At 41.7% G+C, this 26,845-nt stretch overlaps 1 protein-coding gene across 1 annotated transcript in view; it reads right to left on the bottom strand.

Annotated features, from left to right (window-relative positions):
• Positions 1-18,760, bottom strand: part of HYDIN (HYDIN axonemal central pair apparatus protein) — a 281,658-nt gene extending 262,898 nt beyond the window's left edge. The window contains exon 1 of the mRNA XM_056137053.1: positions 18,732-18,760. The gene's annotated coding sequence lies outside the window, so the exon portion shown is untranslated. The remainder of the gene's footprint in view (positions 1-18,731) is intronic.
• Positions 18,761-26,845: the final 8,085 nt, after the last annotated feature.

Genomic DNA, 26,845 nt, shown 5'->3' with positions numbered 1-26,845 from the left:
TTCCCACCAGCAGTAAAGGAGAGTCCCTTTCTCACCACATCCATGCCTGCACCGGTTGCTTTTGTTCTTTTGGATGTGGGCCAGTCTCTGTGGTGTGAGATAATATCTCATTGTTGTTTTGATCTGCATCTCCCTGATGATTAGTGATGTTGAGCATTTTCTCATGTTTTTTAGCCATTCGGATTTTGTCTTTGGGAAAGTTTCTGTTCATTTCATCACCCCATTTTTTGATGGGGTTAGCTGTTTTCTTCTTGTAGAGTTCAACCAGTGCTTTGTATATCCTTGATATCAACCCTATATCAGATGCGTATTGGGTAAATATCCTTTCCCATTCTGTAGATTGTCTTTGTATTCTGGTTATTGTATCTTTTGAGGTGCAGAAGCTTCTTAATTTAAGATAGTCTCATTTATCTATCTCTGTTTCCACTTGGTTGGTCAGTGGAGTGTCGTCTTTGAAGATACCATTAGCTTCAATATCGTGGAGGGTTTTTCCGACTTTGGCCTGATGTTGAGATTTTTAATCCATTTTGATCTGACTTTTGTGCATGGTGTTGTCAAGGTCTAAGCCCATTTTTTGCACATGGTTGTCCAGTTATGCCAGCACCATTTGTTAAAGAGACTTTCCTTGCTCTGCTTCACATTTCTTGCTCCCTTATCAAAGATTAGATGTTCATACATTTGGGATTGTGTGTACGAATATTCCACCTTGTTCCACTGGTCTGCCGCCCTGCTATTGTTCCAGTACCATGCTGTTTTAATTATTACTGCTTTGTACTAGAGTTCGATGCCTCTAAAAAGACGTGATGCCTCCCCACATCTTTTTCCCAAGAGCTATTTTAGCTATTCGTGGGCGTTTGTTGTTCCATATGAATTTCAGGAGTGCTTGATCTATTTCTTTGAAGAATTTCATGGGTATCCTTATAGGGATTGTGTTGAATATGTATAATGCTTTCAGTAGTATTGCCATTTTGACGATGTTAATTCTTCCTATCCATGAGCAGGGGACATGTTTCCATTTCCTCGTGTCCTCTTTTATTTCATGGAGTAGTTTTTTGTAGTTTTCATTGTAGAGGTCCTTTACCTCTTTAGTTAGGCTGATTCCGAGGTATTTGATTTTCTGGGGCACAATTGTGAATGGGATTTTTTTTTCATGTAATTTTCCTCTCTCTCATTATTTGCATATAGGAAGGCCATGGATTTTTGGGCATTGATTTTATAGCCTGTGACTTTACTGTATAAGCCTATTGTTTCTAGGAGTTTCTTGGTAGAGGATTTAGGGTTCTCGAGATATAGTATCATATCATCTGCGAATAGTGAGAGCTTGATTTCTTCCTTTCCTATATGGATGCCTTTATTGTCTTTTTCTTGCCTAATCACTATTGCAAGTACTTCCAGCACTATGTTAAACAGAAGTGGTGATAGTGGGCATCCTTGTCTTGTCCCTGATCTCCAGATTCTTAAAGGTTCCCACATCCTCATGGCATTGTGATTGTCCACCTCCAAGATATCATGGGAGAAGGAGCAAAGTCTTTTGTGATCAGAAATCATACCCCATTATTTCTACAACACCTCCTGGTGACAGCAATCAGGACTATTCTGTGTAGGAGCCAGAAATGGGGATCCCAGTGAGTCATCTTGGAAACCAGCTACCACATCCACCCCTTGGTCTGAAATGAGATTATGTTTGAATAATAAAAGGTGTACTTCACTTTGCATACAATTATTCTTGGTGTTATCTTTAGAAAAGATTTAACCAAGGGCCTGAAAGATAGTACAGTAAGGCACTTACCTGGCACATGGCTGACACAGATATGATCCCTGCTATCCCATAGGGTCCTCCAAGTCACGCCAGGATTGATCCCTGAGCTCAAAGCCAGGAGTAAGCCCTGAGCACACCCAGGAGTGTCCCCAGAACAAGCCTCCCCCCAAACTGTTATCAATCCCAAAGATTATAATTCAAAATAAAGTGGAGAGATAGAAATTCTATTTAATGCAGCAAATAAGAACATAGGAAGTTTTTTCTTTGCTACTGCTACAGTAAAAGAATTATACTCTGGGATATGATAAGCACTTATTTATCCCAAAACACCATTTTATCATAAAAATATCAAAGAAACATTAAGTAAAATGCTTAAGTAGGCACAACATTACTTGCTGTCAATGAGTTTCTAAGCATTCCGAGTATAAGTTCCATTTTTCTAATCCTGATTCTTCTTCCTCTTCTGATTTTTAACAGTCTCTAGTGAATCTTGGTTTTGATCTCCTTTAATTTACATTCCTTCCAATTTCACAAGTTCTGCTCTTCCCCCTCTCCCCCCCCCTCGAAATGCATTCTGAAATAATCTGTCTTTGAGGATGTATGACTTTATTATTAATATCTGAGGTAGATAAAAGGGAGACAAATTTCAAAAAGAAGCCTCTTCTTTGACCCATGCCAAAGGCAAGGCAAATAAAGATGCATAGTAAAAGGTAGTATTTCCAAGGTTTAAAGTTACTAAACAGAAATCCTGTCAGTAGGAAAATATGAGATGTTCGAGCTTATCTAAATGGCAGAAGTTTTCAGGCCAGCTACAAGCAGGGAGAAAGGCAGGCAATTACATTCAGGGCACCCAGGAGGAGGTGACAATGGGACAGAGAGAGCTGCAGCTGCAGAGAATGTGAGCCCCAATTCACATTATTTTCATGACTCCTACCAACAATCTATAAAAAATTACAGCTCTGAAATCACTTTTCTCACATGCTAATCTGTTTTCCAATGTAGTAAATTATAGAGTATCTACAATATGCAAAGCAACGTTCATAGTAAATGCAACAATGTTGTTGGGGACTGCAAGCAAGTTTTAACACCATGGCTACTCACATCCAGTAGTAAACACCCAACCCAGAGCTCTGCCAGTACTTTACTTCAACCCTCTAGATCTGCCCACAGTGAAACTGGGTCACCTGTCTAAGTAAAGGGATTTGCCGAAGACTCTATTCTGCACTCTCATAAAAATTGGTCTTTTCACATACTGAATTATAAGATTTTATAAGCTGCTTTCTCCACCAAAGGGTGAGCTCCATGAATTGGAGACCTGACCTAATTTGTCACATATACATATTAGTTATGCAATATTTGTTGCATGTATGGTCAGCTGGATCACTGAGCCACTGTTAAGTGTTTTTGTCTTCAAGATGTCATCATTTTTAAAAAACAATTTCACAGATATATAAAGGTGTTTACTACTCTGCTTCCATTTTCCTTGTAGCTATTCTGAGAACAAAAAACCTTTTTTTTCTTAGGGAAACGCCCATTTCTTTCTCCAATCCTACTTCCAAATTACAACCCCCTGGCCTTGAAGATTGGTTCAGGGAAAGCAAGTAACCCAAATAAAAGCGATGAGAGCCAATAGGCTAAATTCTAACTTCACTGAAATCGCTGAAAAAGAGATCAAGCTTTATTTTCATTAAGGTTGATGAGAAGTGAGATGTGAGCTTCAAGCATCTGGGAGCCATCTCTCCTCTCTGAGGGGACAGCTTGTCTGAGAACAGTCATACAAATGAAAGCAGTCCAAGAAACTGAGTTCTGGTGGCAGTATTCTTACAACCCAGCCAGGAACTTTTCAGTTATCTGAGCCAAGTAATGTTTTCACTCAAGTGTCATCTGAGCTGTTTGCTATGACCACAGCCTCTTAACAAAGTGAATCCCTTATAAATAATTGTGGTCCATCAATTTTTTGCAGTGTATCCAGATTGTAGCTTGTAAAAGAGGTTTTTGATAGTGGGGTTAGTTTTGTCAAGTGTGGTCATTTATACATGGCAGAAAAGTTATCTTCAAGTCTTGCTTGTCTTACTAGAATATAATAGATTCTATTTCATATGTCATTGATTTTCTCTTCACCAGTATCCAAAAGGTTAGTAGGCTAGCAGAAACATTCAGTGATAATGTCTTTGGCTTCCATTGCTATTATACATGATGAATGTTCATTTGTAGAATTTGCTTCAATTCATACAAACCCATCATTAAAGGTGATTCATTTTATAAGCTTCTTATGAATGCTAGACAATGTATATAATTTTATTATAACACACAAATACACATCTGTTCACTTATGAACTGACTGCCATGAATATATACCGAAATAACTCCTTTCTGATAAATGAATGTCCTTATTTTGGATCCACCAATCCACCCAATAAAAAAGTTTTATTCATATTCCAATATAAAAAAATCAGATGCATCTAGCAAAAGTAAAAATAAATAGGCTATATCTACCATTTCTTAGCAATTAAAGAAATTATTAAAGCACCATGATTAACAAAGCTACTCATAGTTTAATTTTAGACTTACAATATTGCAGCACCGATTCTACCATCAGTATCAACGTCCCTCCACCAATGTTCCCAGGTTCCCTTCCCTATACCCCCATCTCCAGCCTGCCCTCTTGGGATGCACCCTTCTAAGCTCAGTTGTTAAAGTTTGGGTCTCTTGATTTCAATGTTGTTGACTCTGTTTTTTGGATATTTAGCTCAATCATTCCTTAACACTACCTTTACACCTAAATCCCCTGATGGCCCCCATTGATTCGCATCTCTTTTATCCTCCTCTCCTCCACTCTTGCATTCCTTTTCTTCCCTATACTCTGGGGCCAAGATTGATCTGAGCACCCCCCATTTAAAACATTGCATTCCCTAATTCGGTTATTCTAAATACTACATATCAGTGATATTCTGTGTTTATCCTTCTTCTGGCTTATTTCATTTAACATGATGTCTTCCAGTTCCATCCATGTTGCTGTGAATTGCATTATTTCATCAACCTTACAGCTGTGTAGTATCCCATTGTGTATAGGTACATCGTCATGATCCATTTATCTGTTGCTGAACACCTAGGTTGATTCCAAATCTTAGCTATTATATTGAGTGCCACAATGAATAACGGTGTGCATACATTCTTTTGAATGAATATTTTTTTCTGTCCCAGGGATAAATATCCAAAAATAGAATTTCTGGATCATATGCAAGCTCAATTCTGAGTTGAATGAGTACTCTCTATACTATTTTCCATAGGGGCTGAACCAGACAACATTCCTACCAGCAGTTGAATGAGGGTTCTTTTTTCAACACATTTCTGCCAACAGAGATTGTTGCCAGTATTTTTATATGTGCCATTCTCACTGATGTAAGATGTATCTCATTGTTGTCTTCATTTGTATTTCCATAATAAGTGATGATGTGCAGCTTTTCATCTGCCTGTTGGCCAACTACTGATCTTCCTCAAAGAAGTGTGCTCATTACCTTTCCCCCATTATTTTGATGGGGCTTTTAGATAGCACAGTGGTAGGGCGTTTGCCTTGCACGCAGCCAACATGGCCGACCCGAGTTCGATTCCTCTGCCCCTCTCAGAGAGCCCGGCAAGCTACTGAGAGTATCTCGCCTGCACGGCAGAGCCTGACAAGCTACCCATGATGTATTCGATATGCCAAACACAGTAACAACAAAGTCTCCAATGGAGATGTTACTGGGCCCGCTCGAGCAAATCGATGAACAACGGGAGGACAGTGACAGTGACAGTGTGAGTACTTTATAGATCCTGAATATCAACACTTTATCTGATATGTTGAGTGCAAATATTTTCTCCCACTGAGCTGTTGTTTGATTTTAGCCTTTGTTTCTTCTGTCATACAGAAACATTTTTTTTAATTTTTCCAAAGAAGCATTTATTCAGAAACTTTTAAGTTTGATGTAGCCTCACTTGTTTAGTTTTGACTCTGTAGCCTTTGCCAATGGCATTGTATCATTGAAAACTCCTTCGAGGTCTAGGTCTTGGCTATATTTTTTGCCCATATTTTTCTCAATGTATTTAATAGATTCTGGTCTATCTCAAGATCTTTCATCCACTTTGAGTTGAATTTTGTGTAAGGTGTGAGATATGGATTCAGCTTTAATTTCTTTCATGTGGTTGTCCAATTTTTCCAACATGCGACGACTAGAATGGGAAAGAATGGAAGTGAAGATAGACGGTCAGCAACTATACCGCCTCCGCTTCACTGATGACATGGTTCTAATAACACCAAACATTAGCCAAGCAGCACAAATGCTGGTTGTCTTCAGCCATGAGTGTGGAAAGGTTGGATTGCAGCTGAATCTCATGAAGACAATGATCATGAAAAATGGACTCATTCCTGACGTTCCATTCGCTCTCAACAGAATGACCACCTCTGAATACAGCAGTTATGTGTACCGAGGTCGAGAACTCAACATGATGAACAATCTGGCACCTGAGTTGCACAGGAGGAAGAGAGCGGCATGAAATGCCTTCAAGAGCATCTAAGAAATAGCTAAGAGGATGAAGAACCATTGGCTCCGGGCACATCTTTTCGACTCCACCATTCTTTCGTACCCCTCAGAGAGCTGGGCCCTACGAAAACAGGATGAGAACACTATTAGGGTCTCCCAAAGAGGAATCAAAAGAGCTATGCATGAAGTATCACGCTTCACTCAAGTGAGAGAAGGAATCTGGAGTTCCTGACCTCCGTCGACAATCAAGAATCAGAGATGCTGTCTTGTTTGCCAAGGCATCGAAAATTAGATAGGCTGGACACATATTGCGATTTGGAGATGACTGCTGGACTAGAGCGTTACCAACTGGATTCCACAGGACATCAAAAGATCATGAGGTCACCCACCTATGAGATGATCAGACTTCTTCGTCAAGACCCTGAGTGAACAGTTTGAGGCTCTTTGTGTTTCTGGAGCGAGCAGACGTCATTGGGCTACACTAGCATGCAACAGGGATGAATGGAGACATTACTGGTGCCTGCTCGAGCAAATCGATGAGTAACGGGATGTCAAGTGATCAAGTGACTGTTGAAAATTCTGTCTTTATTCCACTTAACATTCTCAGTTACTTTGTCAAAAATTTGCTGACCATATTATGGGGGTTTATCCTTGGATATTCTATCTTGACCCATTAGTCAGAGAGTCTTTCTTTATTCCAGTACCATGTTGTTTTGATTACTATGGCTTTATAATATAGATTCAAGTTAGGTAGTGAGATGCCTCCAAGTTTCTTGTTTTTCAGTATGGTTTTGGTAATATGGGGTCTTTTATGGTTCCACACAAACTTTGTAACTGATTATTCTGAGTCGCTGAAGAATGTCTGAATTTGGATAGAGATTGCATTGAATCTATATAATAGTTTAGGTAAGACAGTCATTTTGACAATTCTTTGACAAGACAGTGATTCTTCCAATTCACGAGCATGTAATGTTTTTCATTTTCTAAGATCTTCAATTCCTTTCCTGAATGTTTTGAAGTTTTCATGGTATAGGTTTCTCATTATTTTGGACACTATTTTAAATGGGACAGACTCTTTGATCTCTCTCTTTCTCCTCTGATTCATTATTTGTATATAGGAATGCAACTGATTTTTGTGTATTGACCTTGCAGCTGCTACTTTGCTCTACTGGTTTATTGTTTCTAGGAGCCTTTGGGTGGACTCTAGGGTCTGCAATGTATAGCATCATGTCATCTGCAAATACAGATAATTTGACTTTATTTTTTCCAATTTGTATGCCTTTGATTTACTTTGCTTGCCTGATTGCTGTTGCCAAGAGTTCTAATACAATGTTGAATACAAGTGAGGACAGTGGACATCCTTGTCTGCCTTATCTTAACAGGATTGCTTTCAGTTTTTCACCCTTAAGACTAATATTGGCTATGGTCTCTTTATAGATTGCTCTTACTAACTTAAGGAAGGTTCCTTCTACCCCTATATTATTGAGGGTTTTTATCATGATTGTTGTTGTATCTTGTATGTATGTTGTATTGTATCTTGTTGAAAGCTTTCTCTGAACCAAATTTCTCTGACTCAATTATCAATATAATTGATAACATATCAATATATTTTATATCTTATATTTATTCAACTATTAAACTTCAAAATATTAACAAACATTATTGAAAAGTATTTTGTTATCCAAATAATCTTGATAAAAATATAGCCTGTGAAGTTAACATATCAATACCCTTTCATAAAGCCAGTCATACACACAAGAGCAAACCTGTATTTGCTCATTGATCCTTCTATGGTTCCAACCACTACATCCATCCAGAATAAAGGAACCAGTGCTTTCATCAATTTCCACCAATTAGAAAAGTGACAATTCCCAGAAGCAAGTGAACAGCAAGCTAGTTTGACCCAGCCCACTGAACGCTTTCAACACTGATCACTGTCTCTTATATCCTCTCCAGAAGTTACTTGTTAAATGCTGCATGTCTACCTTTTATTAAAATGTCAAGTATAATTCTTTCAACTCATATAAGGTTGCTGTCATAACAGAATTCAGTAATTAAAACCAATGACAGAGATTGGTTACCTAGTATAACACTGCACTTGAGCTGTCTGGCATGTAATGGGGCGATTTTTCTTCTTTTAGTTATCATTTTGGTAAATATTGACTAGGAAATTCTAAGTACATTTCCTTCACTAGGCCTGCCAGATCAATTCCCATTACAACTATGAAAAAATATCTGTATCCCTCTACAACTCAAATAATAACAACAATAAACTTTCCCCTAAAATTAAAGAGGATTCCCATTTTCAGTAATGGCAGGTAATAGTGAAACCAACCATCCATATGAACACAGTGAAAAGCTTTTTAATCTCCTTAAAAGTGTTACAGAGCTGTCAAGATAGCAAGCAATTACTGGACCAGAACTTAAAGGAAATCAAAGAGCAGAGAAGTTCAGAGGGACTAGAGTTCCCGCACCACTTTTATCCTGAGTACTTGCTAATCCACAAAGTGTGGGCTTAGGTTTTGCTGCCTCCTGGGCTATTAAATGGATGTCAGTTTAATTAGCTTTGCTCAAGATAGGGAAGTAAAATTAGGGGCCTTGATTTATTGGCAATTCTATCACCCTCTCCTAAAGTCATAGTAAAACTTATTGTGGTGCTAAACAAAAAAAGAATAAAAATTTAAAGAAGATAAAAAAAAAAATAGCAGGAAAGTTGGAGTCACATCTGACTCCAGCTTGTAGGCTTGGGCCACACCACTTGAACATCAAGCCAAAAGCTTAAGTAGGAGAGTTCTGGGCTGAAAGACCCTAAATTGTCTGGCTGAAGCAAATACAAACATTTGCTAGGGTGGAAGGTTCCATCAAAGCTGACATAAAAAATAAAATTCCTGCAGATTACAAAATTCAAGAACCAAAAAGAACACAAATGAGCCACCATAAGCAGCATTAGTAGAAACTAAAGATAGCAGAAATACCATCAAAGTATTCATCTAATAGGAACTTAGCAATTAAAAAGCTATATTTACTATGTTTACTAATAGACAAGCTTGAGAATTATCTTCATGGCACCAGAATCTTATTTTTTTTTAATGAGGATGCGATACATTTGTAAGGTCCTGAGTTCCATCCCTGAGAACAAGATGGACCTCAAACACCACCTGATGTGGGCTTGGAGAACGTCAAGAATCAAGCCATCAGATCCACACAGCCAGCTGAAACATCACTGAGAATGACTTCAGAATCAAGAACTTCAAGAATCAAGTCATCAGATCCACACAGCCAGCTGAAACATCACTGAGAATGACTTCAGTTTCACCACCATCACTGAGTGTAGCCCCTATAAAAACAATTTAAATAAAAATAAAAATTTAACAGCAATTCTGTAGAACAGGTGAACTCTGTAAAAATATCAAATGTTCTGAAAAAAAAAAAACAGCAAAACCCCCCAAATGTCAGTGAAACTTTTATCACTGCCTGAACTCTGAAAAGTTTTTTTAAACTCAGGGCCATTACTGAAAATTTTGAAAATTTGAATATAATATTTATATTAGACTAGATTACCAATTTTAAGTTTTTGGACTTTAGTAAAGGTATTGTAGTACATAAAATGTTATTATTCTTAGAAAATAACTGCTAATACATTATATAAAGAGGTATTAGGATATCTCTTTGTAAGAAACAAATTTCTCTTCCTAGGAATCAAGAAAAGAGAAAAAAGGAAAAGTAAAAGCAAAAGTGGCAAAATGTTAACTGATGGCCTTAACATAGAAAATTTGGTGGCTCTTACTTCAGACTCTCTTAAGGTCTGAAAAATTTTTAAAACAAAAGATCTTAGGTGGATGTTAGAAACTTTGAAAGTATTTGAAAAAAATCCAAATAAAACTCTGGCAATGAAAATCAGAGTATCCAAATTTATATTTTTATGAATAAGCGAAAAGGAGTATTTTAAATCACTAAATAAAATTACTAAACTATAAAATTCAGAAGAATTATGAAAGTCAGCACTTTCATAATGGAGTAAGATTAAAAATACACAAATGATGAAATGTATAGGACAGAGAGCTGGCATCACTAAGACCTTGAGAATAAGAGAAGAAATGTCAGAAAAAATATCTGGAAAAACATAATAGATAAGAATTCTACTGAAATGTCTATTAAGACCATTATAGATTCAAGAAGTAAAACAAGTCATGCTCAAAAATAGGTAGAAAAATAATCCATACCTAGACTCATTCTAGAGAGTGAAGAAAACTAAAATAAATAGCAAAGTCAGGAAAGAGATGTGACTCAAGGGGTAGAGTTTTGAGGTTTTCTTCTAACCTCAAATCAACATGCAATATGATAAGAAATGAGAAATGAAATGGTGGGCTGTAGCAAAGGCAGGCCCGAGGGCAGGCCAGGCGCAGGCAGGGCACTGAGGCGGCGTTTGGAGGACCAGGCAGACTCCCCGGTGTCATCCGATCTCTCCCTTTACGGTGCAATCATAGTCATCATTACCAAAGCCATAGTCTCGGTTATCAGAGTTTCATCATCCTAGTCTTCTCTCAAACCTCAAAGTCCCCAAAGTATCAATTTTCCTCCTCATCTTCTTCTTGTCTTCTCTTCACTGCTGTGCTCTCTTTCTATCTTCTTCCTTTGTGCTCTGCTTCTATGTGTGCCGTTGTGTTCTTTTCTGTCTCTGTCTTCTGTCCGTGCCAACCTTGTAGTCTTCTGACTTCTCCCAACCTTCTAACCTCGTAACCTTGTCACCTTGTAACTTCATAACTTTGTCCTCTTGTCACTCTCTCTGTCTCTTGTTCTCTAGTCTGCTGCCATTGTCTTCTTCTTCAGTCTCTGGTCTCTTCTTCTGATCTCTTCTAACCCTGTGACCATGTAACTTTGGGGCGACCTCGTAATCATCTGACCACGACCTCCTGACCATCTGATCTCACCTAATTTTTTGACTTCCTGACCTTCTGACCATCCCAGCCCCCTACAGCGTAGTTTATATAGAAATCATGTAGGGTGGGGATACAAAGGTGGGGTTGAACATTAACAAATCAACAGAAAGGTAAGGCCACTCCTCCAGGAGATCAACTCAAGGACAAAATTTCCTCTACGGAGATTACTCCAGATTACTAGGAGATCCGCTCTAGGGCAGGATTCCATCCAGGGTGTGTCGCTTTCTACTTTCCTCAGCTGGTAATCCACTTAAATAGTCTGGTAAACTTACTTCTAATATTTCTAGCAATGTATGAGCACAGTGAGAAATATCAAGCTTAAAGTTTGGTTCTTCCTGAGGACATCTCACTATATATTCCACAACACAGTCCTCAGGCCAGGTTAGTCTTCTTAACCCCAGCAGAGCACGGTCATGGACAAACTCTGTCATGACCCAAAAGTTTGTCCATGACCGTGCTCTTAACTTACAGTTAAGTATTATGGCGCTTGGTCTGACCTATTTCAATGCCAAGGTAGCTCACAGCTTTTCCTGGGTCCATCAGTACCTCATCGGGACACTGCTCTTGGAGTGCTAGGAACTAAGGGCAACTGAGGCTTAAGTAAAGTAAATATGGATGCCCAGGAATAAATATTATTTTGGAGTCAGTTAACTCCCATGTTACATAGCATGGCATCAATTGTCTTCCTGTGTCTATACAAAAAGGACATTGCTAAATAAACCATACAAATGATATAAAGAAAAGAGAAAATCAATATATGATTATTAGTTGTGCCTCAGTTGCTCTGTTGTAGGAATAGCTCAATAAACCATAAGCTCCTTCCGGGAGCAGCAAAGTGTTATCCAACAGTAGAGGACTTGTCTGCTATAGATAGGAGGCCCTGGGGTAAATGCAATGTATCTGGTGGAACACAGCTGGGCATGGCCCTGGTCACCCTGAACTCTGTCACAAGATCATCAAAGTGGCTAATGAAAAAGATAGATTTATCTTCAAAAGAGTGGTGTTAGATTGAGAATTGATTTCTCAATATAATGGATACCAGAGTGGCATGATGATTTGTTCAAGGAGCTGGGAGGAAAAAACCTGCAATCTTTTAATTCTATAAACATCAAAATATTCTTTAATAATAAAGACACATTAAAGACAATTTTATAAAACAAGGGGAAATACTCTAGCAAACCTCCTTGATACTCAGTCATTTAGCACTAACTGAATTTTTCCTACACTGAAATTCAGGGTTCTACCCTCCAATGCTGTGTTGGTATAAGGTCTCCAATAGATCGCTATAATAATATCTTATTATTTCCGGAAATGATTCCAAAATGATTCTGTTAACACCCAGATTTACCCATTGAAGTTTCAACTAAAGTCCCATACTGTCATTCATACAAGTTTCTGATCTATATTGATAACCTACCCCTCTCCAAAAATAAGGATCAAAACAAATTGAACTCAGCAGGAAGTTCTTTTGTTTATAAGTCATAATACTGTAAGTCTATCCTACAGTTCTTCTGAACAAAACATAGCAAAATCCATAACCAGTTTCCAAGAGAACTGGTTAAATTTAGGGACTCATTTGTAAAGGTCAGTGTCCTTCACTGAAAATCCAGTTCTTATGCAGATGAGATGTTTAACCTGCCCTATGGTGCTGGGCATAATTAGCCAGCTGCACCCTCATAATAAAGTGCAGATGGTTAATTACACCAGCAAATAATTGCTTACTTGTGGGCATAAAAGCCTGTACCTAAAATCACTGAAAGCATACTTGGTCGTAATTATGCACATGCAAACAAAACATTTATTTCCAAGTTTTCATCCACAAACAGGCGAACACAGGCTCTAGCTCTACTGCTCTGGGAGAAGATCCATTAATACTTCTGAGCTCTGGCTCAAAGAAAGGACCACTGCCACAAAGCTGTATGTCACCTACAGTATTCCACAGGGTGCTGAACCTTGCTGTAAAAGCTAAAGTTGGTGCCAGAGATAGTATCGCTTATGGGGCATTTGCCTGGCAAGCGACAGACCCAGGTTCAATACCTAGTTCCCCAAGTCCACCAGGAGTGATCCCTAAGCACAGAGCCAGGAGTAAGCCCTGAGCACTGCTGGGTGAAAAAACAAGCCAAAAAAATCTAGCCAATTTGTTATTATAGGAATCAGAATGGTCACGGTCATGGTCCTCCCGTTGTTCATCGATTTGCTCGAGCGGGCCCAGTAACATCTCCATTATAAGACTTGTTGTTACTGTGTTTGGCATATTGAATACATCATGGGTAGCTTACCAGGCTTTGCTGTGCAGGCAAGACAATCTGGGTAGCTTGCCGGGCTCTCCGAGAGGGGCAGAGGAATCAAACCTGGCTCGGCTGGGCCAGCTGCGCACAAGGCAAACGCCCTACTGCTGTGCTATCATTCCAGCCCAGGAATCAGAATAAATAGGGTAAAAATATTGTTTCCAGTAACCAAGAGTAAATCCTGCATTCTTTAGATTAAGAACTCTGAAATAAGAGAGTATTTTTCACAAGCAAACATTGTCTTGGAGCGAGGGCGGGAAGACAAATTACTTGTACTCTTGAGGAATTCCACGGGCTGGTTGAGATCTCAGGATTCATAAAGCTGTATTAGATACAGCACATTGGGTGGTTGTTAGGGACTATTCCAATGATCTTATTTTCCAATGTATTTTATTCATCTCTTCAGGGTAAGTATAGGATTGGGGGAGAAAGAGGAGAAGGGGTAACTACTGCCTTACTCCCCCATTTGCATGTTCTCTGCCAGCTGCAAAGCTCTCAGTTTGCTGGGGTCAAGATGACAGGACTAGGGAGCAGAATACTAATCTACTTGATCTGCACAGAACCTTTCCTCTGAAAAACCCACCGGGTGTGTGATTCTGTTCAACTTAATTGTATGTTGGCGAAGAGGAAAAGCTGCTGGCCATGGTTTTAATAGCTAAGAACACACTATCTTTTCAGGAACCATCTGTTTAATTGTAATTACAAACAGCGATGCAAAAACACAAATGATTAACTCGTACAAAATTTCCCTACCACTAACTGTTTTAATCTAGTGAGCATCTTGTCCAAGACCATGTTGCCTTTTCCCTTTGCAGTATTTCATGATTTAGTAACTGACAGCCTATCATTTATTACAGATCTTATTCTGGGAGAGCTAAGATTAATTAGAATTCTTAGAATGCATCCCTGTTATTTCTTTTATCAAACTTTCATTTCTTCTGAGTGTGACAGGGGATTACATTAGAAACGAAATACACAAGGACTCCTATTTTCCCCACTCCCTAAAATCTTTGAGGTTTCATAGAATACACATTAACTATAATTAATTACCAGGAACATTCCAAAGCATTGCAAGACTAATTTTTTTGGTTTTCCTAAACACAAATTTCTGCCTTCCTGGTTTTGAAATATACTTACCACCCTGTAATTATTTTAAAAGACACAAGTATTGGTAATTGTTTTCAGGCATGAATAAAAATAGCTTAACCCTGAAATTTATTTTAATTGGGTATTTCTCAAAGCCACTACTGCAAACTGGAGTGGATTGTTTATAACAGAAACAAGCATGAACAACACAGGCATACAAAACACAGACTTACACAAAGTTGTTTCGCTTGTATTTATAATAATATTTTGAAGAAATAAAAGCAGACATAGACAGAGTCATGTTATTAGAGAGACCTTAGATCCACAATATTTTAGATATGGCCATTGGAGCAAGAAAAGGGCATTTGAAAATAAAATACAAGAAAGCTGAGGTGTAGCTTAGTGGTAGAGTTCAATCTTTACCACCACAAACAACACTTGTAACGAAACAGAAAATGGTACAGGAGACTGATGAGTTGTCAACGAAACAACAAATGATTTTCTTCTTGGTCATTTCAAAATCAATCATACTGACTTCTGGTTATCCCTTTGAAGATGGAGATCACTACTTTAACAGTATTATCTACTTTCTAAAAGCATTTTTTAAAATGTCCCCTCTTCTTCCCTACCACATCTCAAGGATTAAGTATAACCCTTAAAACAAGAGAGAAGGCAATTTAAATCCACAATGGAAAAAAAGGCCAGACTCCCTGCTTTCCAATCAAATAGCAGCACAGGCATCTCATGATGTGTCAGTTTCTCACTTGCCCTTCACTGCCTAACCTGAACCCTTCTAGCCATGAACCCAAAATGATTTTAAGCCCCTGTCATCTCTTGACATGTGAAGGGCAGCCAAATGCTAAGTGACTCCACAGTGTTATGAGGAAATGGATCTCAGGAGAAAGCCTGGAGGTTGGAGTACAACAGGGAACAAATGAGAGGTCTGAACACGGTCACTCAAAAGATGGGTATAAAGTTATAAAACCTCTGAAGATCTACACATCCAGGGTCAAGGACCTCCAAATATACAGTTTCAAGGTTCAATACTCACTGTCTATGTGGTTAATTTTCAAATTTGATGACAGTTTTTCATATTCTAAATGTTTTGCTGCTCATATAAAGAAGCATTCTCAAAACTATTTTGAAGACTGTGGAACTCTACAACTAATTAATAACAGAATATCACTTACCCTCTACTTTTGAGCCACAATTCACTCTTACATATAAGTCAGAAATACTGTTGCACCTTCTCCCAACTAAGTTTGCCTGATATACAAAAAGTAAAATAATACCTTACAAGTACCATTTCTGAACAGCTTTTCAAATTTGTTTTCACAACTCTAAAAGTAAAACAGAATAAAATTATTACAGCCACTCAACACCGAAAAAATTTAACTCTCTAGTCTATATTTATTTCTATATATGTACACACATACGTATATAAGTTTGGCATATGTATATATACACATATATATACACACATATAGACAATATGTTTCAAACATTGCATTTGCTAAACCTATATGTTTGCATCTTTTCCACAGGCATATACTATCAATATGTGCACATTTCATATAAAACTTATAATTCTCTCAATAAAGCCACACATTAGCTTTTATTAATGGGGTTGGAAGAGTGGAAATAATGAGAATACCTTAATTTGTCATTTATAAGGCATTTTAATTCTTACTATGAACATATAAGCTAATAAAAATTTTTAATTATTTAATTGCTTTTTAATATAGGATGACTTGACTTATGACCTGGACCAACTCTCCTGAGAAAATAACTTAAAATGCTGGTTAAAATATCTGTCAATCTGGTTAAAGAAACTTTGGTACATTTACACAATGGAGTACTATGTAGCTGTTAGAAAAGACAAAGTCACGAAATTTACATACAAGTGGTACTACATGGAAAGTATCATGTTAAGCGAAATGACTCAGAAAGAAAGAGATAGACATAGAAAGATTGCATTCATCAGGGGAACATAAAGTAACAAAATAGGAGACTAACACCCAAGAGTGGCCAAGATTAGTACCAGGAATTTTACTCCATGGCTTGGAGGCCAACCACACATGCTAGGGGAAAAGGGAGCTCAGATAGAGAAAGGAACACCAAATAAAGGGTGTTGGGAGGATCCTCCCAGGATGGGAGAAGCATGCTGAAAGTAGACTATAGACCAAACATGATTGTCACCCATTGCCTCTTTTGCAAACCACAACACCCAATAAGAGAGAGAGAGAACAAAAGGGAATGCCCTGCCACAGGCAGGGGGGGAAAGGGTGGATGGGGGTGGGTGGGAGGGATACTGGGATCCGTGGTGGTGGAAAATGGGCACTGGTGGAAGGATGGGTATTTGATCATTGTATAACTGAAACCCAAGCACAAAAATTTGTAAGTCTACAACTGTGCCTCATGATGTCTCACTAATAAAAACTAAAAAAAAAAAAAAATCTGTCAATCTTCTTCTATATCCACAAGCTAACAAGACCATATGGAATTCCTGGCCCACATCTACCTGGAAGCAGCAAAATACTAAGAGAAGCACTGAAAGAGATTCTTGCCAAGAGGCCATTCACTGGACAAGGCCACACTGAGCTCTGTTTGTGGCTACTTGGCAGGGTTTGGGGGGAAACGTCAAATTCCAGGGCTCATAATGTGTGTGGGAGGGGGGAGGGGGGGAGAAGGAGACTCTACTCCAAAGATCTATCTCTTTTAGGTAAGACTGGATTAAAATGAGTCCATGCAATCTCATTATCTCCAAACGAATACAAGGGACATTTTTCCATGATAATGAACAGAGAATAAAAGTAAGATCAAAATGTGCTTAAGGGGCTGGAATCACTAGTCAACTATCCTATGTATCTGAAGTTCAAAATCACATTACCTATGATTTCCCAAAGTGTCAAGGTGTGGTTTTTACTTAAAAATTAGTTCTTATTATCTCATTCTTACTTTGAACAACCTGGTAGGCTACGGAATGTAACCTGCCCACACGGCAGAGTCTGGCAAACTCCCCATGGTGTACCCAATATGCCAAATACCAGTAACAATGATGGGTCTCATTCTTCTAACCCTGAAAGAGCCTTGAATATGGTACTTTTTTAAATCTCAGGGCTAGGATGAAGGAGACATTACTGGAGCCTGCTCGAGGCAATTGGCGAACAACAGGATGATTGTGATCGTGAGTCTGGACAGGTCTTTGCCGTAGGGGCGAGATACTCTGCGTAGCTTGCCGGACTCTCTGAGAGGGGCGGAGGAATCGAACCCGGCTCCCCGGGCTGGCTCTACACAAGGCAAAAGCCCTACCACTATAGATAGACAGACAGACAGACAGACAGACAGATAGATAGATAGATAGATAGATAGATAGATAGAGATAGAGATAGATATCTTATATACCCGCTGTGTGAGCTCGCCCTGGACACAATACCCCTGACCTGGGAAACGCCTGCATTAGTAACAGACGTGACGATGCAGGGCCTCACACTTCAAGACAGTGTGGAAGAGAGGAAAATCCAAAAGAATCAACTCGGTAACGGTCGGGGACAGGGGGGACAACTTTGAGGATCAAGGATTTGGAAGTGACCCAGAGGTCGTCGAGCCCGCGAGACCCCAGGTGGACACGGGTCAGGGAGCAGCGCGCCAATAGCCAGGCTCTCGCGAGAGCCTGCGGCCGTCTCTGAGGCAGCTGTGGAGGCGGGTTAGCCCTGAGCCCCGAACCGCTGGGGTCAGAACCACGACCCGACAGGAAAAGCGGCCCCGAGGGGCTCTGGCCACCTCGTGGATCCTCGCCCCCGCGTCCTGAGGTGGATGCGAGGCTGAAAACGTCGGGGTCGGCGGGGGTGGGGGGGGGGGCGCGGAGCCTCGTTGTCCCGGCGTGGGACTGAGGGGAATCGTTTGTCCAAGGCCGTCGAGTGTCCTTCAGGCCGCGGCCGCCCCTCACCCACCGCCCGCCAGACCCCGCCGGTCCCTCTATGTCAGGGGGGTCGAGGAGAAGAGGCGAAGGGAGGCCGGGAGAGGACGGCCTGGGAAGCTTGGGGTCCCCCCGAGACGACGGGCCCGACCGCGGGGAGACCCTCAGCCCCAGCCCCCGGCGCCGCGACCCGACGGTCTCCGCCCGCGCCCCACTCACAAGCGCCGCCGTCTAGGCTCTCCGCCCGCGGTCCTCCCGCGCCGCGACTCAAAGCTGTTGCTCCCGTTACTACGGCAACCGCGGGGCACCGCCCAGCCAGCAAGCGGCGCGCTGATTGGACGCGGCGGGCGTCCCTGGCAACCGCGCTGCGGGCCGCGCGGCCCCAGGTCTAATTCACAGTTTCCCCCCCTTCACCTTGGCACCCGCCTTGCTTCTTTCAAGGTGTTGCAGGCATAAGCTCACTCAGCACTCTAGGACCCCCCGGTTCATAGGGATGTTGAAGTGGGTCTCTTTTGACTTCTGTGGGAGGTCCTTGGATCCTCTTAAGTGACTGACGAAAGTTTATGTAGATGGGAGGGATCATAACTGTAGATTCCCTAACGCACCAGAACCAGAGCCCAGCTTTCCAGAGCCCAGTAGGGCAGTCCCAGGGAACAACTTCCATATGCATTGATCTTCCTTCTCCAGACCCGGGGTCTAGAGTGTCACTCTACTCCCAAACTTCTAATCACTGCCTCACCAAAGCCTACCTGAGAAATCCCCGGAAGACTTTAACGAACTCGACCTTCATTCAGTCGATCATTCATTCACTCCTTCGCTAAACATTTGTTACTAATTCTGGGCCAGATATTTGTCAGAGGCAATTTTTCCTAGCCACTGACAGAGAGCAATTGTCAAAACGGTTGCTCGTATCTTAGAGCTTTTCCTGTTGTGTAGGAGATGACATAAATAAATAAGATCCCTTCAGAGTGTGTGTGACAGTGAGATGTGACCAGAAGAACAGCGTCCAAGTTCCGGGTCAAGGAAGCTCTTCTGAAAGGGTCAGAAGCAGGGGGTGAAGAAAGGTTTCTTCAAAGACAGTTGAACCATGAACCCCACTTCCCAATCTCCTGTCAAAAGAAGGAGGCATAGACGGGACCAGTTTAATGGGGTGTGGGGGGGGCAGTGAGCTTGTATCTGAATCTCACCAAAGGGGCAGCAATGAGTGGACAGACCAGTGAGCAGACAGCAGAGCAGAAGGACCGGAAAACAACTGCAGGGCTAGGGGTGGAAGTGCAGAGCTGGAAGCAGAGCCTGGTAAGACTCCAGGAAACCCTCCCTCCATGCCCCAGAGGCAGAATCCTTGCTTGCAGAAAGGAAAGAGGCCATAACTTTAAGCTCTGTGATCTGATTCCCACAGCCACACCACCTTTAACAACTGCAATGAAACTGTTTGGACATTCAAAAGGTCCATAAAAGTTTTGGCACCTGAATAAATCCACCCACCTACAAGAAAATAATTTGCTGCTCAGGGATATTTAAGAAGGACTAGAAGACCACACTTTGGTTACATCCCACACATCAGACTTGTTTAACTTCGTGGTTACATAAGAACTATGAAACAGGCTATAAATATAGGCAAAAATGTGTTGTTCCTGAAGTGTACAGAACAGTGACTAAAGTGTAAAATTAAATATTAGGGTGCATGTCATTACAAGGAGAAAAATAGGTTACCTGAGGTCGCTTAGCACTCAGGCAGGGGATGCAGAGCACTTGCTTTGCACGTATGAGATCCTAGGTTTGATCCCTGGCACTACAGAAGAGAAGAAAAAGTCACAGCAATTCTACCAGACCTAAGATAAAAACCTAATCGCTCATTCCCAGAGGCCTTGCTGGGCCTGTTAAACTGCAACTAGGTATCACGGTTTCTGCACCCCCAGGGCCTTTCTGCTGAGGAAATCTCATTTGATCTCACACCAGAGAGACATGAGAACAGACAAGCACAAGGAAAAATTACCCCCTAAACAAAAAGGCCATACCTCTGGAAATCGAGGACCCACTGAAAATGAATTATGGCATTACAAATCAGATCAAACTCTGTGTATGTGTGCGCATGCACACATGCATGTGAGTGTGTGTGTGTGTGTGTGTGCGCGCGCGCGTGCGCACATGCATACAAAGGATCAAGCCCAGGGCCCCACACATGCAAGGCAAATGCTATTCCACTGAGTTACATCTCTGGATCCTTCAGGGTCACCCAAAAGGTACATTTCCCATCAGAGAAAAAGGAATAACATCCCAGAGGAGCGGAAAACAGCCACAGGCCTTTTCCGTTTTTAAGGGGAACTGCCTGTGCAGCAGGATCCTCTCCCATTTGGATGGGACATGAGAGGCGAGGCCAGAGTCTCATGCTTTACAAGGAATGAGCTATGCCCTGGCCAATCAGCAGGGAAGACAGAGCCTATGTAGCCAGCTTTCAACCTGGGTGGTTAGTAGGCTAGTTACTTGAGCGGTGCCCAACCACCTGACCCATTTTATCAGTCATGATCTGGGGGGTCCGGTCCAAAGCAGACAAACCCAGCAATCACAGAATGACCATCGTAAAGAGCCTTAGAGAGCATTGGGTATCAAACACTTAAGTTGCTCAATTCGTGAGAAATCCTTTTGATGTAGGCAGGTAGATAGAGAAAGGCCCTGGACAATGAAACAGGCCAGAAAAATTTCTGGGAGGAAAAGTCCAAGGCTGATCCACTTTGTGGATATGGATAAGACCTTGAGCAGTGAACCCTGAGGAGATTGGACCCCTCCCCATGAAGGAGATTCCTCGAATTCCCTCGGACCTCTCCCTCAGTCTGATTAACTTTAGTGAATCAGCCCAAAAAAGACCACCATTACTCCCAACATTCCTGGTAACCTCCTTAGCAACAGACTTTTACCTGGGAAGAAGCTCCACATGGGGTCAGGTTGGAGAAACCCTATAAAGGCCACCTTGAACAAAGGAAGGGCACGCATATGCTGCCCAAGCCCATGTGCTGCTTCTGCCCACATGGTCGAGCACATGGTACCTGAGCACATGTTTTGCCCACATCTCCCCTCTTGAGGTGCGTACTTTCATGCTTTCATGTCTAATGCTAGGGTGTATGTAGGGGCTCTCTCCGCCCTTGGAGAAGCCCATGTTCTCTCTTGAGGGCATCTCTCTCTCTCTCTCTCTCTCTCTCTCTCATATCTCTCTCCCCCCCCCCACACACACACCTTAAAAACCCTCCAAATAAAATCTATTTATTTCACTGCTCATCTACTCCTGAAATTCCTTTCTGAGAAAGTGACCATCTTTCTCCTCCATGCTTCACATAAGTCACCTGTGTGGCCCACCGATATCACCTTGTCTTATGATCAGGTGGTGACCACTTTCATGTGGCTCCCACATCTCTGAACCAGGAACATGAGCCAGAGAGATGATTTAGTGGGCTGGAGTGCTTGTCTTGGCTTTGGGAGACCCGGGTCTGCTCCCCAACACCACATGGTCTTCCCCAGAACTGCTGGAAATAGATTCCCCCCACCTCTGAGTACAGCACATGGTCTTGGCGTCTCCAGAGAAGGAAACCAGCAGAACTCCCCTGAATAGAGTGAGTTGGTTGTGCCTCTTAGAAAACCTGTTTGCTCTGCTGCCTCTTGGGGGAAAGACTAAATGTTCAAGCTAGTTCCAAAAGCATGCGCTGAGCCTTCACTCGAAGACTTTAAAAGTCTGGCAAGAGCCAGGAAACCCAAGTCTACCAACTGGTACCTTTGTTTCCTGGCACAAGCTTCCTCATATCCCTGAACTCCATCTCTGCACTGATTCAAGGGCAAGATGCAGTCACGCCCATCTGACTTGTCAATCAGTGGCCCAATTCAGTCAGTCCAGAATTGGTATCAATGAGCCTCCTCTGTGTTTGACACTCTTCTATGTTGTCAACCATGCATTTTTTTCATAATCACATCCTTAACATGGTTTTTAAGGCATTTTCGCCTTATTACATAACTTCTGATTTTAGTATTGTTCCTATACTGTAATCTGTTTCTATGTATTTAGAAAGGATGCATTATGCTGTTGGCCCTCTCTAGAACCAGGTTTTACATTTGAGAAGGAGACCACCCCTGCTGGGAATGCACGCCCTAAGGAGCCGGAAGGGACAGAATTTCTGTTCTCAGGAGATCTCCATTCCAGCAGGAAACTTTGGGTGGAAAACCAAGAAGTGAAGCAAACCAATGTGCTGAGTGCCATGAAAAAGTACAACAGGCACTGTGACAGAGACTTAGGGGTTGGAAGATGAGCCAGAGGCCTCTCTGAGGAGGTGACTCAGATGGGGGGAGATCAGAATGACAATAGGGCAGCCAGGGGTTGACTGAGAGGAGGAATAGTGGTCAGACCTTTTACACACAGCCTGAGGCCAGTGCAGAAAAAGGCAGGAACAGGTGAGCTCAGGCAACACCGCCAACAAAGGGTCATTTTGAAAACAGAGTACTCTGTGAAGAAAAAAGCAGTTGATTGCCACGTTGTCATGTGGGAAATGTTCATTTGAGAGGCTTTGGACAGAAAACAGCTAAGCACTGGCCTCTAGTGCCAAAGGGGTTGCTTAGAAAAACAACTAAAGCAGCTAGAACCTGACAAAAGTTTTGAACAACCAAAGCTATCTAAGGTATCTAAGTGGGTCTGAAAGAGAGATTAATGTTAGCAGTAAAGAAGTTAAACCAAATGTTCCCATCGTGCTTGCTCTGTGCACCTGCACTCATTGCTCTTCACACTTGGATTCTCACAGGCCCTGCCTCTCTACATCACAGATCAGAAATGACGCTCTAAAGCCTCACCAGCAGGCAGGAGTTGGGTCTTTGTGACCTGAGGGCTGGTCATGACCAAGACAGCATAACCCCCAGATCCCCCATCTAGTTTTGGCTCCACTCCATCTTCTACATCTTCCCTCCACCCCTCACCCCCGTCCCTCAATCAGCAAACAGCATTCCTCTCATCTGTGTTGCTGGACTTTGGCAAGAACATCAGACTCCGCTCAACAATTAAAAGACTATTTATAATTCCTTCCCAGGATCTAGAAACAAAAGCTGTCAACACATTGGTTAATTAGCCACTGCCTTGCTTGTAGGGAAAACCTGTCTTACTTTACATCCTGCGGATTAATCAATATGAACTCTGCCTGGATTGTAAGAGAATTTGAAAGCAGGCTATAAATCTGTTTTGAACGTCCTAGAAATGCAATTCCAAGAGATGCCATCGGGATGCACTGCCAGTGCTGAACAGTCAGGCAGTCCCAAGAGAAACACTCATCAAGAGGAGACACCAGTCGCTGTGTCTAGTGGGGCTGAGAGACATAAAGAGTAAGAACATGAACTCCAGCCTTGGAGACTAAGTGATGACAGGAACACACCAGCCAGATGCAGGAGCAGAAGCAAGTGGAAAAAAAGAGCTGGGAGCCACCAGGGTGGTGGCAGCATTCACTGGACTGATCTTCCCAACCACCACGCAGGCGCATATAGAAGAGGATGTTAGTCTTCTCCATTCCAGGCAAAACTGAAATTGCCGCCTATCATGAAAACATTTAAGGATGTATTATCTACAGTCATAGATGCATGAGGCATTATTGGGCTCTCTTAAAAAATAATAATCTCGGGCAGGAGCGATAGCACAGCGGTAGGGCGTTTGCCTTGCATGCAGCCGACCTGGGTTCGATCCCCGGCATCCCATATGGTCCCTCAAGCACCGCCAGGAGTAATTCCTGAGTGCAGAGCCAGGAATAACCCCTGAGCATCGCTGGGTGTGACCCAAAAAGAAAAATAATAATAATAATAATCTCATAAAAGAGAACTCCTGTGTTTAGAGGTCCAGAGATGTAGCACTACAGTGAATGGTTATGTTGTGAGATACGGCACACCAAGATCCCATACCATTCTCACTGCTGTGAGCACCAATTTACAGCAACTGTGCTAGAGGGAAGAGAATAAACTCTGTCCCTGTCTTCCTAGACTGTGATAGTTCCAAATTATTGTCCTATGAAGGAGCAAAGATTGTGTGGATTAAAGTGGAGGAGGAGGCTCTCTTGGAGTCGAGATGGGCTACCTCCCCACTTCTTTATAGCCCCCAGAGGCCCTGGCAGTCACTCCCACGAACCAACTCTGGTGCTACCATGTAAGCTCTTCTACTGGTCTTGCTCCAGAAACCCATAAATCAATCTCAAAAGAGATGAAAAGAGCTGCAGTAAACCTAAGACCTGCACAGGGCTACATAACCCAGGGCACGTTGAAAGGGGGTGGGTTAGTCCAGTCAAACAGTCTCCAGCAGTCACTTGCTCCCACAATACAAAATTGACATCATGCCCCCAGCCTGACTCCACCATCTCAAGAAGAATCTCACTGAGATATTAATATGCTGAAATTTTGGGTATGTGAGTTTGTGACTGAAATCTCCAGGCTTTCTTGGGGCTGGGTGGGCTACCTCCCCCCACTTCCCTGTACTTCTGGAAGCCCTGGCAGTGACGTCCATACCCCAAAGTGCTGCCTCCCAGTTAAAAAGGCAACTCTAGCTATACCTTCCTGATAAAAATATTGAACTACCTGAAAAAACACAATGACCTCTTAGTACCTATATTGTAAACCATAATGCACAAAAGGAGAGAGACAGAAAGACAGAGAGACAGAGACAGAGACAGAGACAGAGAGAATAAAAGTGCCTGCCATAGATGCATAGAGACAGGCTGGGTGGGGGTGAGGAGGTGTTGAAGTATGGTGGGAGAAAAACTTGGGACATTGGTAGTGGGAAATGTACACTGGTGGAGGGATGTTTTTTGGAACACTGTATGAGTGAAATTCAATCATGAACAACTTTGTAATGATTTATCTCACAGTGATTCAATAAAAAAAGAGATAAATAAATTCTTTAAAAGTGGAGAATATTGGAGCAATCGCACAGTGGGTAGGGAATTTGCCTTGGACACGGTCAACCTGGGTTCAATTCCCAGCACCACATATGGTCCCCTGGGTACTGCCAGGAGTAATTCCTGAGTGCAGAGCCAGGAGGAACCCCTGTGCATTGCGGGTGTGACCCAAAAAGAAAAAAACAAAAGGGACCATCACTGGGGGGCTGGAATGATAGTACAGTGGGTAGGGCACTTGCCTTGCACGCAGCTGACCTGGGTTCAATTCCCAGTATCCCATATGGTCCTCAGAGCACTGCGAGGAGTAATTCCTGAGTGCATGAGCCAGGAGTAACCCCTGTGCATTGCCAGGTGTGAGCCAAAAAGCAAAAAAAAAATTAAAAGTGGAGAATATTTTATAGATATACCAGGTAATTAATGAATAAAATATTTTATTATTTTTATCATAAAATATGTGATGTACTTTCCTCTGAGGAAAACTTTTTGTAACATTTTTAGTGTACTATTCATAACAAGCCGTACAAAATAAATTATTTAGGTCCTGCTTTGGGGACAGGCTTTGGGGGCCGGGTTGGAAACAGTTGAAATATGGTGGTAGGAAGGTGTAATTGTGGTGGGATTGGTGTTGGAATATTAAATGTAATGAGTTATTGTGAACAAGTTTATAAAAATAAAATTTTTAAAATATGTGTTGTATTCATCAGGTGTTTTAAAGCTAAAATTTGGTACCGCTCATTCTCTTTAAAAAAATCCTTTAAGGCACATGAGAAAATGCGCTACATGATTAATCATCAGAAAGATGCAGATCAAAACAACAATGAGATATCATTTCACACCACAGAGACTGGCCCACATCCAAAAGAACAAAAGCAACCGGTGCTAGCACAGATGTGGCAAGAAAGGGACCCTCCTTCACTGCTGGTGGGAATGCCGACTGGTTCAGCCCTTTTGGAAAACAGTATGGACGATTCTCAAAAAAAATTAGAAATTGAGCTCCCATTTGACCCAGCAATACCACTCCTGGGAATATATCCCAGAGAAGCAAAAAAATATAGTCGAAGTGACATCTGCACTTGTTTGTTCATTGCAGCACTGTTTACAATAGCCAGAATCTGGAAAAAACCTGAGTGCCCAAGAACAGATGACTGGTTAAAGAAACTTTGGTACATTTACACAATGGAGTACTATGTAGCTGTTAGAAAAGATGAAGTCATGAAATTTACATACAAGTGGTACTACATGGAAAGTATCATGTTAAGGGAAATGAGTCAGAAAAACAGGGATAGACATAGAAAGATTGCATTCATCTGAGGAACATAAAGTAACAAAATAGGAGACTAACACCCAAGAGTGGCCGAGATTAGTACCAGGAATTTTGCTCCATGGCTTGGAGGTCAGCCACAAATGCTAGGGGAAAAGGGAGCTCAGATA

This window comes from Sorex fumeus, unplaced genomic scaffold (assembly GCF_029834395.1).
Source record: "Sorex fumeus unplaced genomic scaffold, SorFum_2.1 ptg000122l, whole genome shotgun sequence".
Taxonomy (NCBI): domain Eukaryota; kingdom Metazoa; phylum Chordata; class Mammalia; order Eulipotyphla; family Soricidae; genus Sorex; species Sorex fumeus.
The sequence above is the reverse complement of the archived record's forward strand: the minus strand, read 5'-3'. Positions and strand labels throughout refer to the sequence as shown.